This window comes from Aquarana catesbeiana, linkage group LG09 (genome assembly GCF_042186555.1).
Source record: "Aquarana catesbeiana isolate 2022-GZ linkage group LG09, ASM4218655v1, whole genome shotgun sequence".
Classification (NCBI taxonomy): Eukaryota; Metazoa; Chordata; class Amphibia; order Anura; family Ranidae; genus Aquarana; species Aquarana catesbeiana.
The window spans coordinates 35,047,590-35,059,842 of record NC_133332.1 but is presented as its reverse complement, the minus strand read 5'-3'; the positions used below and the strand labels follow the sequence as shown (position 1 = coordinate 35,059,842).

Genomic DNA, 12,253 nt, shown 5'->3' with positions numbered 1-12,253 from the left:
ACTTTAGAATCACATTTACTTTATTTAAAGGTGAACTCCAGACACAAAAAACACAAAAACTTGAATATTTTCATCAATCAATCACTGATTACTCAGTTCTCAGTCTGTTACTGTCAGTCCCCGCTCTGTGCTCTGCCCCATTAGCAATCACTGGAGTGTCAGGCAGGAGAGGGGACAGGAGTGGCTGTCTTAGGCTCTCAGTTGCATGTTGAGAGGCTCAGCCAGATCTGGGTAATCCCGACTTTATTTTTGGAATCCTCTGAGTTTGGAGTGGCTCTCTGATTTCAGATGACAGTGGGCTTTAGTCTGCTATTGGCCGATTCTTGGTCACATGAGTGCACTTTTGTGACCCACATGAGCAAAAGAACTTTGGTCATACTTCTATTTAATTATTTTACTGCTACCACTGTATGTCTTATGGGGTTTTAGTCCACATTCACATGAGCATAATAAAGCACACACCCAGGTGAGGGCCATGCTTTGCCTGCACAGGGATACACAGGTGTTCCATACATCTAACTTCAGGCCATCCCATTCATTTCAAATAATATGCTGCAGTTGCACCAATATCTGTGTGGGTGTTGTGCGGTGCCTGTTCTCAAACGCAGAGTGTGAATTTGGGGACATGTAATGGCACCCACACGCATGTAAAATTGGGAGCAAAAACAACTGTGTCCGTGAAGATGCTGTGTCACAAGTGACATAAATGGGACTGCCTGCACAGAACACCTCTGCAACCCATAAATGGCAAAAAAAAATTGCCCTCATATAGGTGTATAGGCCTTTCACACACTCCTGGCTGTTGCAGTGAAAGGGTTAAAGTCCATCTCCAGTGACCTCCCACCCCCTTTCTTTATTGTTACAGTTTAATGTAATTTACATTGTCCAACAGGTAAAAGTCTTTTAATCAGCCTAAAAATGAAAATTACAGTTAAAAAAACAACATTCAGGATCTATAATCTATAACATCAAGTACAGCAATCACTTAATATTGTCCTACTATGTCGAGTAACATAAACCAATAATTCCAGTCCTAGATGTTTAATTTGAAATACTAAAAGTAAATATAGGACAATGAAAGCAGACAATTGAATATAATTAGACACAGAAGATATATTAACAAATCTTAAAAAAATTCTGATCCTAATTAGCAAAACAAATAAAATAAACAAGACTTTAAGAGCCCAAAACCAGATTGCAGATACATTTTTAAATGTATATCTTAAAGTAAACCTGTGTTTTGCCCATACTGCGTAAAGTAAAAGGCACACCTTAGTCTACGGAATGAAAACAACAAGTATTTATCCCTGTTCCTCCCCCTCCTGGTGGCTCGTCAACTGAGTATTAATGCCAGGTGGTGGGACAGACTTCTCAATCATGTGATCACTTTGGCTGCCATAGAGGTCACAAGATCAGAGCCAGCCCCGCTGGGTCCCGATCATAAACAGAGATCAGGTAGTTGTCTCTGACAGCTCGCTTAGGAAGGCCATACACGGGTTGCTGGAAAGAAATTTGCTTGATTCCCCCATCAACACAGACAGTGGTGATGCGGGAATCTCTCCTGCTGATCCATTGTCTTCTCCCAGCAGGGGGACAGGAAAGCTGCCCCCACTGGGAGAAGACAGTGATTATTGCTAGCAACCATAGCAGCCTCTAGTGATAATTGCATGTAAAATCTGCCAAGCTGGTTGTACCCAAGTTGATCGATTGATGATCTCCTGATTAAAGCTGGTGTTTCCGGTGAAACATGTTGACATCATGCTCCTGTGCGTCTGATGTCTGTCATCACACCTTCCCCCGTGATCGGGGTGTACTAGCGCTGCTGCACTGGAGGCTGAGGCGCACTGCATTTTCATCACTTTCGACGCACTGTTGCTCAAGGCATGGAACAGGTCAGCAGTATCATGCCTTGAGCGACAGGGATTGATCCTGCATAAAGCGGACAAACTCATTGTGAGGAGGCACCACCGATGTATGGTATATATCCAGCCTGTCAGTGGAGGTTGAGAAGCAGACGATCGGATAAGTATTTTCACTGTGGCATTCATTACACTGCCCATTGCTTCTCTCTCTGTGGCTGCTTCTCCTTGCTCTGAGATCGGGTCCAGAGACTGTTTGCTCTGCTATACTTACAATTGCTTGACCACAAGCTGTTATCTCCCTGTCTATTTTCCTTTACTTCTATTCATCAGACTATATGCTCATGCTGTGGCTCATGTGACTTTCTGTGGATTTCTGCTGACAGTTATAGTCCACCAATGCCTATATGAATACATACATACAGTATATGGATTATCTCCAGGACTTTACATACTAGGCTATAGTGGCAACATTAATATCTGACAGCTGTTTTTGCCTCCCAGTCTGTTTGCAGCACCCCCTTGTACTTTATATTTATTTTACCCGGATGTACTACATTGGAGTGATATATTATGGTATTTAGCCGAGAGCTCTGGGCTAGCTGTACTTTATGCCTGAGCTCTAACTATTGGTTTGGTTTACTTCCCTTTCCCCCGTGGGATGTTATGTATCACTCCTGGTCATTTATTAGTGGAATTTATATACAGTCCTCTATATTGTACATGCAGTACCCTTTTCAATTATTTGGTTGGTGGATTGTATGCATGGGTATGTGGCATCTATATGCATGTTTGGTATTTTAGACAACGTTGTCTTTTTATGAGGATGGACTGGAGGTGGTTTTCTTATTTGGATTTTCTTTGTTTGATTTTCGTGATAAAGCTTTTGTAATTTCATATTTGGTTTCATTTTATATTTGTGTACTTTGGTCTACTATACCCCTGAGGCTCATTACTATGGTGCTGTTGACTTGCTTTCTTGTTACTGTCTTTTGTTTGTTTAGGATTTACATTGACCATAGAGCCCCACTTGTATTTATTTATGTTTATTTTCTTTGAGTGGGTAAGTAACCGGAGGGTATTTTTCAGGTACCCAAATATTCCAAGTTCCCTTTTATTGTCTTTTTTGTTTCGATATACATTCAGCCTGCCCATACACGGTTTGTATAGCCAACATTGAGGTCTGCAGCCTATCACACATGGGTGGGCAAGTTGTGTGCAGCCTCTGTGTAGATTGATCAACTCAAAAAATATGCAAAAATCTGTGGAAAGCGAAAAGTACATACTGCTTATGTTCTATGGAGTAATGTGAACTCATTAGTTTGTTTAGTTTGGGCAAAATACAGGTTTACTTTAAGCATAAAACAGTCAGTAATATGAGTGTATAACCTCTAAAAAAATTATATAATAAAAGCAAACCTGTCATAAGGTGAATTATCGTTTACTTATCTAGTGAAAAGGTAAAGTTCAAATATTTAAGCAACTTATTACTTTATTTTGTCCCAGTATATACATCCATGGTGCACTGCTGGTCAGAATAATCCTACAAAAATGTCACATCAAATACGGCGATTAGAATCCTCAGTCATAGAACATGAGTTAGTACAGACTATATGGCACATTGCAATAGTTTAGGACTAATGTTAGCTTCATCCTTCAAATAACACACAACTCCACCTTTCTGACAGATCTGATACTGTAAGGAAGAACACCAGGTAACTTGTCACTATTATTCATGCCTATTAATTAGTGAATTTTAGCAAATTTCACAACACTTTGGTGAAGATGCTAGTAGTAGCTTTGCAATGCATAGTAGTTTAGTCAACTAGTAAATGAATCATTTAAAACTCTGTACTAGTTCAATTGAAGAGCCTGATCTTTGACCAGCAGTAACTTCTTTAGCTCTGGTCAGCAGAATGTGAAATCCATTAGGAATGCTTAGCAAAATTGAAAAATGAGGCCACACTCCATGGAAATCCCACTGGTAAATTTATTGTGTGTAGCTGGCTGTGGACACAGTCCCTGCCTTTATGCCACAACCCATGTTTTGCCTATCCCAGTGATGGTGAATCCTGGCACCCCAGATGTTTTGGAACTAAATTACCCATGATGCATACACTCTGCAGTGTAGTTGAGCATCATGGGAAATGTAGTTCCAAAACATCTGGAGTGCCAAGGTTCACCATCACTGGCCTATCCTATGGCTTTCACATAGACCTCAGAGGGACTAAAACCTGTCAGAGTGTGGCATAAGGGCAGGGATGGTGTCAACACCCAGCTACACAAAATAAACTTATCAGAAGGACTTCCGTAGAGTTCAGCCTTGTTTTTCAATTTTGCTATACATACTGAGCTAGATGAGCTCCTCAGATCTGCACCCGGAGCAATGGACTTCCCAAGAGGCTGATAAATGCGGTTTTATTCATTACCAGGGGGTGCAGGAGATTAATGGACACGACTGCTCACTCCCTTCGACATAATTGCTCTAATAAAAGTAATATCATAATGGGAAAGAATACGGGCTTCCTAAATTGGTAGCCACTAAACTGCGAAGGGATCAGGAACTACATGTCCCACGAGGCATTGTAAAACTCTGACATTTACAGACATGACTAGGCATGATGGGAATTGTAGTTCCTGAAAAACTGGAGAGCCATAGTTTGGAGACCCCTGACCTAGACTAATCTGAGTTCTGCAGCAACATTGACTTGCCTGAACTACTAGTAATCTAGGAAAGAGCTAACCAATCCACTAACCACTATTCTATCTAATTCTGTCATTCCTGTCCAGGGTATTCATTTCCACAAAGTAAAACCTTCAGACTTTACTGGCAGCCATGATTTCCATATTCAGTGGTCTATAATTATCTACAACTAATAAATTAATGTTTGCATAAACGTATCCCTTTCTTGGAGTATGGAGAATAGGGCGCTCTGGATAACAAAAAGACTTTAACATTACATGACTGGCTCTTGAAATGTGATTAATGCACCACAGCAGCACTTCAGAAGAGGGAAGCACACTCTATAGGAAAAACAAAGCAGAGAAGAAGGCGCTTCTAAATGCAGTAATAAAACACTTTAATGACAAGGAAGGGTTAAAAGCACTTACAAGATGGATTACTTCTGATTTGTTTGAAGAAGAAGTGACTGGGCATGCTCCGAAACACATAGCGCCCACCCTGACGTCACTTCTGGTTGCCTGGATTCCATGCTGGTACTGACAGCACAGCCCTCCATCTTGGTTCAGAGAGACAGTGCTTCCCACCGCTGCTGTTATGGATTCATTGATATGCCTGTTTATCAATTCCATCTTGTAAGTGTTTTTAACCCTTCCTTGTCATTAAAGTGCTTTATTACTGCACTTAGAAGTGCCTTCTTCTCTGCTTTGTAATCCTTTCTTGGATGAAATTGGCCCTATATTTGTAGATTGGTTTCCCCAATCTGAGGCTCACTCGATCTCATACGGCCAGAGCTTTTATATATTTGGCCATACAAACCTACTGGCAAAGTAGTTATCCTGCAATTATTTTTTTCCTATTTGTTACCCTGTGTACATGCTAATTACCAGAATTTTTGGCCTATGATGGCATTTCTTGGCCGTACAACTGTAATGCCGCGTACACACGAGCGGACATTACGGCGGACTTTGCCCGGCGGACTTTTCGATGTACTTTCCGACGGACTTTGTGAATGAACGGACTTGCCTACACACAATCCACCAAAGTCCGTCGAATTCGTACGTGATGACGTACGACCGGACTAAAACAAGGAAGTTCATAGCCAGTAGCCAATAGCTGCCCTAGCGTGGCTTTTTGTCCGTCGAACTAGCATACAGACGGCGGACTTTTCGACCGGACTCGATTTCAACGGATAAATTTAAAACAAGTTTCAAATCTAATTCCGTCCAACTTTTGAGAAAACAAAGTCCGCTGGAGCCCACACACATCGAATTGTCCGACGAAATCCAGTCCGCCGGGCAAAGTCCGCCGTAATGTCCGCTCGTGTGTACGCGGCATAAGGCTGTGATCTGAAAGTCTAAATGTGATTGGTGGCTGTGGTCAACCCAGCATTTCTTATTTAATGCACATTTCAAAAGGAGGACAACTGTGAACTCTGGAAAACAACATGGCTACTAGTATGGATATTTCTATTGTACAGTAAGAATTCCAAGCATATTTCAGTAAGCATAATGGAACATGTAATAAATACTTTTCACAAAGATGACCTCAGCGTTCTGCATTACAATATCAAATCAGCCATGAATATGGAGAACCATGGAATTTCACCTATAAAATGCAGAATGAATGGTTGCCATATATCCCACCAGCTGCTGAATATATAATAATAAAGTGTACCTGTCACTCACATATCTGGTGTGTGTAGTATAGATTCTAAAATTTCCTCACATGTCTTCTTAAAATGTTCTAAAAATCCTAACATCATAGAAGTGCCCATGATTTCTACCAACTAATTATATTTGCATATATACTGATTATGGAATATGACAGATTCTCCTTAATCATAAAGTAGGTATTTCTAAAAAGTGCAGCGAAAAATGATATACAAAATAAAGGAAGCCATCTGCATTCTTCTCCTTTGTGAACCTGCAAAGAACAAAAAGTATATATTGATATAGTTCTATATTAGAAGTTTTGTTACTCTCAGTAAAAGTTTTACTTATCAGTCCTATCCATAAATGTGAGGAAAGGTACAGTATTCATCCAATGTGAAATGGAGCCTTTACTCAACAGGGGAGATTTACTAAAACTGGTGCACACAGAACTGGGTGCTGCTGTGCATAGTAACCAATCAGCTTCCAGGTTTTATTGTCAAAGCTTTAAATGAACAAGCTGAAGTTAGAAGCTTATTGGCTACCATGCACAGCTGCACCAGATTCTGAGTCCTCCAGTTTCAGTAAATTTCCCCAACTTGAAAACCTTAATTGCCTTTATATGTTCTATATTTGTGGATAGTACAGCTTTTGTTCTATAACACTAATTTGGATCGTATAACATTTATTTGCACACCTTGCCTGTTTAACATAAAATAGAAGACTTGTGAAAACAAGACAACAAATTATATTTGCAAGCTTCTCATATTTGCATCACCTGAACAAGAGAACTGAGCTGTTTTGAAAGCTTGCAATTTTCATTGAGTCAACCACCAAAAAGAATGTACCATTTAGGGCCAATTAAATGTTATATGTTATAGTAATAAGCAAAGTGTGGTGCATTAAGGTGCCATTAAAGCATTTGTTAACCCAATAAAATAAAAATGTATCCTGTTCCCCTAAAGTATGTTATATAGCACAGTGATTGTGCTGTGTCATATGGCCTCCTGTAACACCTGAAATACCTTGCTGATCCTGCCAGTTTCTACCCTCCCCTCTGTACACTGACCAGGATATATCAGGGCTGCTGAGCCCTGACACTGTGGTCAGTGTACATGCCTCCATCATCCGCTGCTATCTGCAGCTCTTTTGTGTCTCCCTCTGTCCTCCTCTCCCCACCCCTCCCTGCTTGTCAGCTCTCACTAGCGCTGCTCTGCTCCCCTCCCCACTGATACAAAACAATCTCATCTTTTTTATCATTCCCTCTGTCAGATAAAAAGCTGTATCCTAGTGCCTGTGCTTCTTTGTTTAAAAAAAAGCAGATTTCTACCTGTTTTAACAGCGTCTCCCAATGATCACGTGACTCTAGGCTCTCTCCTCCTCTCTTCCCCGGCTGACGTCAGCAGGGGAATCTCGGCCCTGCCCGCTGGAGCTATCAGACAGGGAGAGCAGAGAGCCTGAGTCACGTGATCGCTGGGAGATTATGTTAAAACAGGTAGAAATCGGCTTTATTAAACTAAAAACAGGCACTAGGATACAGCTTTTTATCTGACAGAGGGGTCAGTATAAAGATGAGATAGTGGCTTAACAACCACTTTAAGTAAAGCACTCCAATGCAATTTTACAGTAGCAGGCATTGCATTAGAAAAAAGGGTCAGGTCCATTTTCCCATGTTATGGGGCACTGCCAGACCATTTAAAATGAATGGGCTCCCCTATTGCACTACACCCTAAAGAATGGTAACGCATTGTATTTACACAGTTGCATTACCACAATTCCTAGTGTGACTTGGCTCCAATCTGTCCAGAGACAATTTATAGTGATACAAAATCAGTGACAGCAAATACAAGTGATGACTGCAGGGCTGTTTTTTTAAATAGGTAAAAATTACATTGGCCCAGGACCACCTGTACAGGGGGCAACCAAGAGACTTAGTAGGTGGAAGTAAATGAAGATCGGAGTTTAGGGACCCCCTGAAACTTTGACTAGTTCTTTTTTTTTAAATCAAAAAAGGTTTTATTGAACTTTCACATATAGTCCAGCAATAATCACTCTTCATGTTGCATTTACAGTTACATCAGTAATATCAAATAGGTTCACGGTCATGTATACAGTAATTATACCACCTGATTTGTCAATCTGTTGCAAATTTCCAAACATCCACAACACAGCTTTCCCTGTTTTGGCTATCACCACCCATGTTATTTTATGCTATGTATTCCATTTTGCTCCCCTTCATCTGGTTTAAAGAGATTGCAGGAGTCTAGACATCACCAACTCTCTTGGACTCAGTCCCGGTGTATCCAGCCATTTTGACCAAATACGTTCAAACCTATTTGGGCATCCCCTGTGTTGGTATATTAGCTTTTCCCTGATAAGGGTCTGTCCCATGTGTTCCACCCAGGAGCCCCTGGTGGGTGGCATTGTGGATTTCCACCCCATTAGGATAAGTTTCCTGGCCTGAAATAGAGCCCTGGAGAAAGCGACCCTATCCATCTCCTCCGGGATCTCCTCCTCCAGGACTCCCAGCAAGCAACACTTAGGGTCAGTGGGAACCTTTGTCTGAAATACTCCGTTGAGCGTGTCTAGCACCCCATTCCAGTAACGGTGGAGCTTCGGGCAGCGCCATAGTAGGTGAATGAGGTCTCCATCGTGCTGCTGACAGCGGGAGCATAGAGGGCTTGTCGCCCTGCCCATCTTGTGTAACTTCTTAGGGGTGTAATGTACTCTCAAAACTATGAACAATTGGGAGACCTTTTGTGCTACGTTAAGGGAGCAATTGGGTATGACTTGAAGAGCCTCCTCCCACTGCTCATCTGTGATTTGGCCAAGGTCCCTCTCCCAGGCAGGAGCCGCCTTGCATGGGTAAGCCCGTAAGTGTCTTACCAGCAGCATCTGGTAGCATTGGGATATGATTCCTTTGGTTTCCTTACTAGACTGTAACACATGGAATACCGGAGTGGGTGACAATATCCACTCAACAGCAGTCCCCTGCGCAGCCACCGCGTGTCGCAACTGAAGGTATGGGTAAAGCATATTATTCGGTAAGTTGGAATTGGCTTGTAGTTCTGTGAAAGAGAGCAGTTTACCGTTCCCGAATATTTGAGAGAGTAGTTTTACCCCGTACTTGCACCATCTAGACTTTTGGTTTAGTTTTCCCAGTTCACTATAGGAACGGTTGTCCCATATTGGACTGAAATCCGTGAACCCCTGCACCCCCTGGATTTGTCTAACTTTATTCCATATTTTCTGTACCAGCGACAGGGTTGGGGCCTTTTTGTTGGATTTCGCAAATAGCTGGGCCTCAAGACCCACAGGGATAGTTTCTGCTCCAGAGGCAATCAGCATCAACCGCGCTGCTGAGCCCTGTGGCTCTGGAGCCATGGAGCCAACCAACTGCTGCAACTGGGACGCTATGTAGTACAACCAGGGGTTGGGAACCGCCAACCCCCCGTTGTCCTTAGACTGCTGCAACTGTTCTAGTCTAATTCTGGGATGTTTATTGTTCCATAGCAGTTTACGAAAAAGGGTATTTACTATTCTAAAGATTTTTAGGGGGATTACCACCGGTGTATTGTGCAAGAAATATAATAATTGGGGCATAAGAATCATCTTGATTAAATTGGCTCTGCCTGCCAGGGACATTTTTAAGTTATTCCATGTGTTTATTTTATCACGAAAGCGTGAAAGCAGGGGGTATATGTTTATGGAACAGTAGTCTCCAATCCTGGGCGCTATTTGTATGCCCAGATATTTGAAACTAGTGACCAGAGGAATGGGGCAATGATCAGGAAGCGCAACCCCATGGTCCCCATCCAGCATCATCAGGGCTGACTTAGACCAGTTGATGGTTAGCCCGGAGTAGTGACCAAACAGTTTTATTATTGACATGGCCTCTGACAGTGAATTGCTCGGGTTTCCCAGAAAAAGTAACATGTCGTCTGCATACAACATTATCTTTTCATGCAGTGTCCCGTAATGGAACCCTTGAATCCGGTCGCTGTCTCTTATAAGGGCTGCTAAGGGCTCTATCGCGATCGCAAAGAGCAGTGGGGACAGAGGACAGCCTTGCCTCGTCCCCCTGCCCAGAGCAAAGGCATGCGAGACTCTATCTGACATTCGAAAATTGGCCTGAGGGGACGCATACAGCAGCTTAACCCATGTTATGAACCGTTTCCCAAACCCAAATTTGTCTAATACTGCCCAGAGATATGTCCAGCTAACGCTGTCAAAAGCCTTGTTGGCGTCTAGGGATAGCAGCGCTCTCTGACCCATATTGTCTGCCTGCATTTGCATATTAAGGAACAGTCTTCTCAAATTGGTGGCTGTGGACTTTTGGGGCATAAAGCCTGCCTGGTCCTGGTGTATAATGGAGGAGATGACCCCGTTGACCCGAAGCGCCAGGACCTTTGCAAGGATCTTCACATCACTCTGGAGCAATGAAATAGGTCTATAGGAGCCGGGGTCAACCGGATCCTTCCCCTGTTTAAGAAGTAAAATCACATTTGCCCTTGCCATAGAATCAGGAAGTCTGCCTGTGTCCAGGCAAGCGTTGATCACTTTTAATAGTTCGGGGAGTATCTGTTCTCCATACTGAGTGAATACTTCCATAGGGAGGCCATCCCCACCCGGTGCTTTACACGTGGGAAAAGAGCAGGCCGCCACCCGAAGCTCCTCCAAGGTTATCGGGGCATCTAATTGTTTCTGTACTGCTGCCGTCAACGAGGGCAGATCAATCGTAGATATATATTCTGCTAGTTCTGCATCCGAGTAAGCATCCCTCGGCCTATATAGGTCTTCATAGAAGGATGCCAGCTCGGATATGACAAGTTCCGGGGAATTGACTACTTTCCCATTGGCAGCCCGAATGGCCCCAATGGCTGGTGATTGCTGTTGTGATCGTGCAATTTTTGCCAGTAGGCGGCCCGTCTTCTCCCCCTCCTCATAAAATGCTAGCTTCGTGAAGAACCTTTTACGCTCTGCAGTGGAGGATCTCAGCCGGTCCAGGGAATCCTGGGCCGACATCCATGCCTCCCTAGTGGGGTCAGTGGGATCAGTTATATAGGCAATTTCTAGTTGCTTTACCAAGTCCCCAGCCTGTTCTAGCAGGACCGAGGAGTTGTGTTTAACCTGTTGTATTTCCTGGATGAAAATCCCTCTCAGATGTGCCTTAAAAGTCTCCCATTTCAAGTGAGCATCATGTAAATATCTGTGTGTTTTAAATAAACCCTCAATCTGCGTTGCTATTCCCTCCTGCGAAACAAAGAGCTTTAACCAAAAGGCATTTAGCTTCCACGGGGCTTTGGGTAGGTTGCTGGGGGGTCTAGTAGTTAACCACAGAGATAGTGGGGAGTGGTCTGACACTCCTCGTGGAAAATATTCCACTTTGGTTATATTGCTTACCAGATTTGGGGTACCTATACATAAGTCAATACGTGACAATGACCCGTGTGTCTTGGAAAAACAGGAAAATTGTTTGCATTCGGGGTTACGATTGCGCCATATATCTATCCATCCTACTTCTGCAAGTAAGCGGCTGAGAGCGGTGCCCCGTCCACCCCCCGGAGGCTGTACAGGTGGATGCCTGTCCAGTTTAGGGTCTAGGTAACAATTGAAGTCACCCATTATTAATACCGGAATATCCGGTTTATTAGCTAAATAAGAAATTAACAATTGCAATACCTCTCTGGAGAATGGAGGGGGCACATATACAAAAGCTAGTATCAAGGTAATCGTATACAATTTACAGTGCAAGAATACAAATCTACCAGATATATCTACTAAGGAGTCTAGCTCCTGGTATACTAGGGCTTTGTGTATCAGTACACTTACTCCCCGCGAAAAAGCGGAGTGGAATGATAGGCCTTGCCGACCCATGCATATTGCAAGAAACCAACTGTATCATCCCGCAGGTGGGTTTCCTGCAGGCCAATCACAGCCGGATGGAATTTCCGCAGTCCGGCTGAGATCATGGACCTTTTCAATGGATCGTTTACTCCCCGAACATTCCAGGTCACTATGGGTGTATCAGACATTGCAGAAGTTCAGTCCAGTTCTCATCT

General features: G+C 43.0%; 1 protein-coding gene across 1 annotated transcript in view; it reads right to left on the bottom strand.

The window, feature by feature from the left end:
* Positions 1–887: 887 nt before the first annotated feature.
* Positions 888–12,253, bottom strand: part of LOC141107496 (class I histocompatibility antigen, F10 alpha chain-like) — a 91,674-nt gene continuing 80,308 nt past the window's right edge. The window contains exon 8 of the mRNA XM_073598265.1: positions 888–6,465. The gene's annotated coding sequence lies outside the window, so the exon portion shown is untranslated. The remainder of the gene's footprint in view (positions 6,466–12,253) is intronic.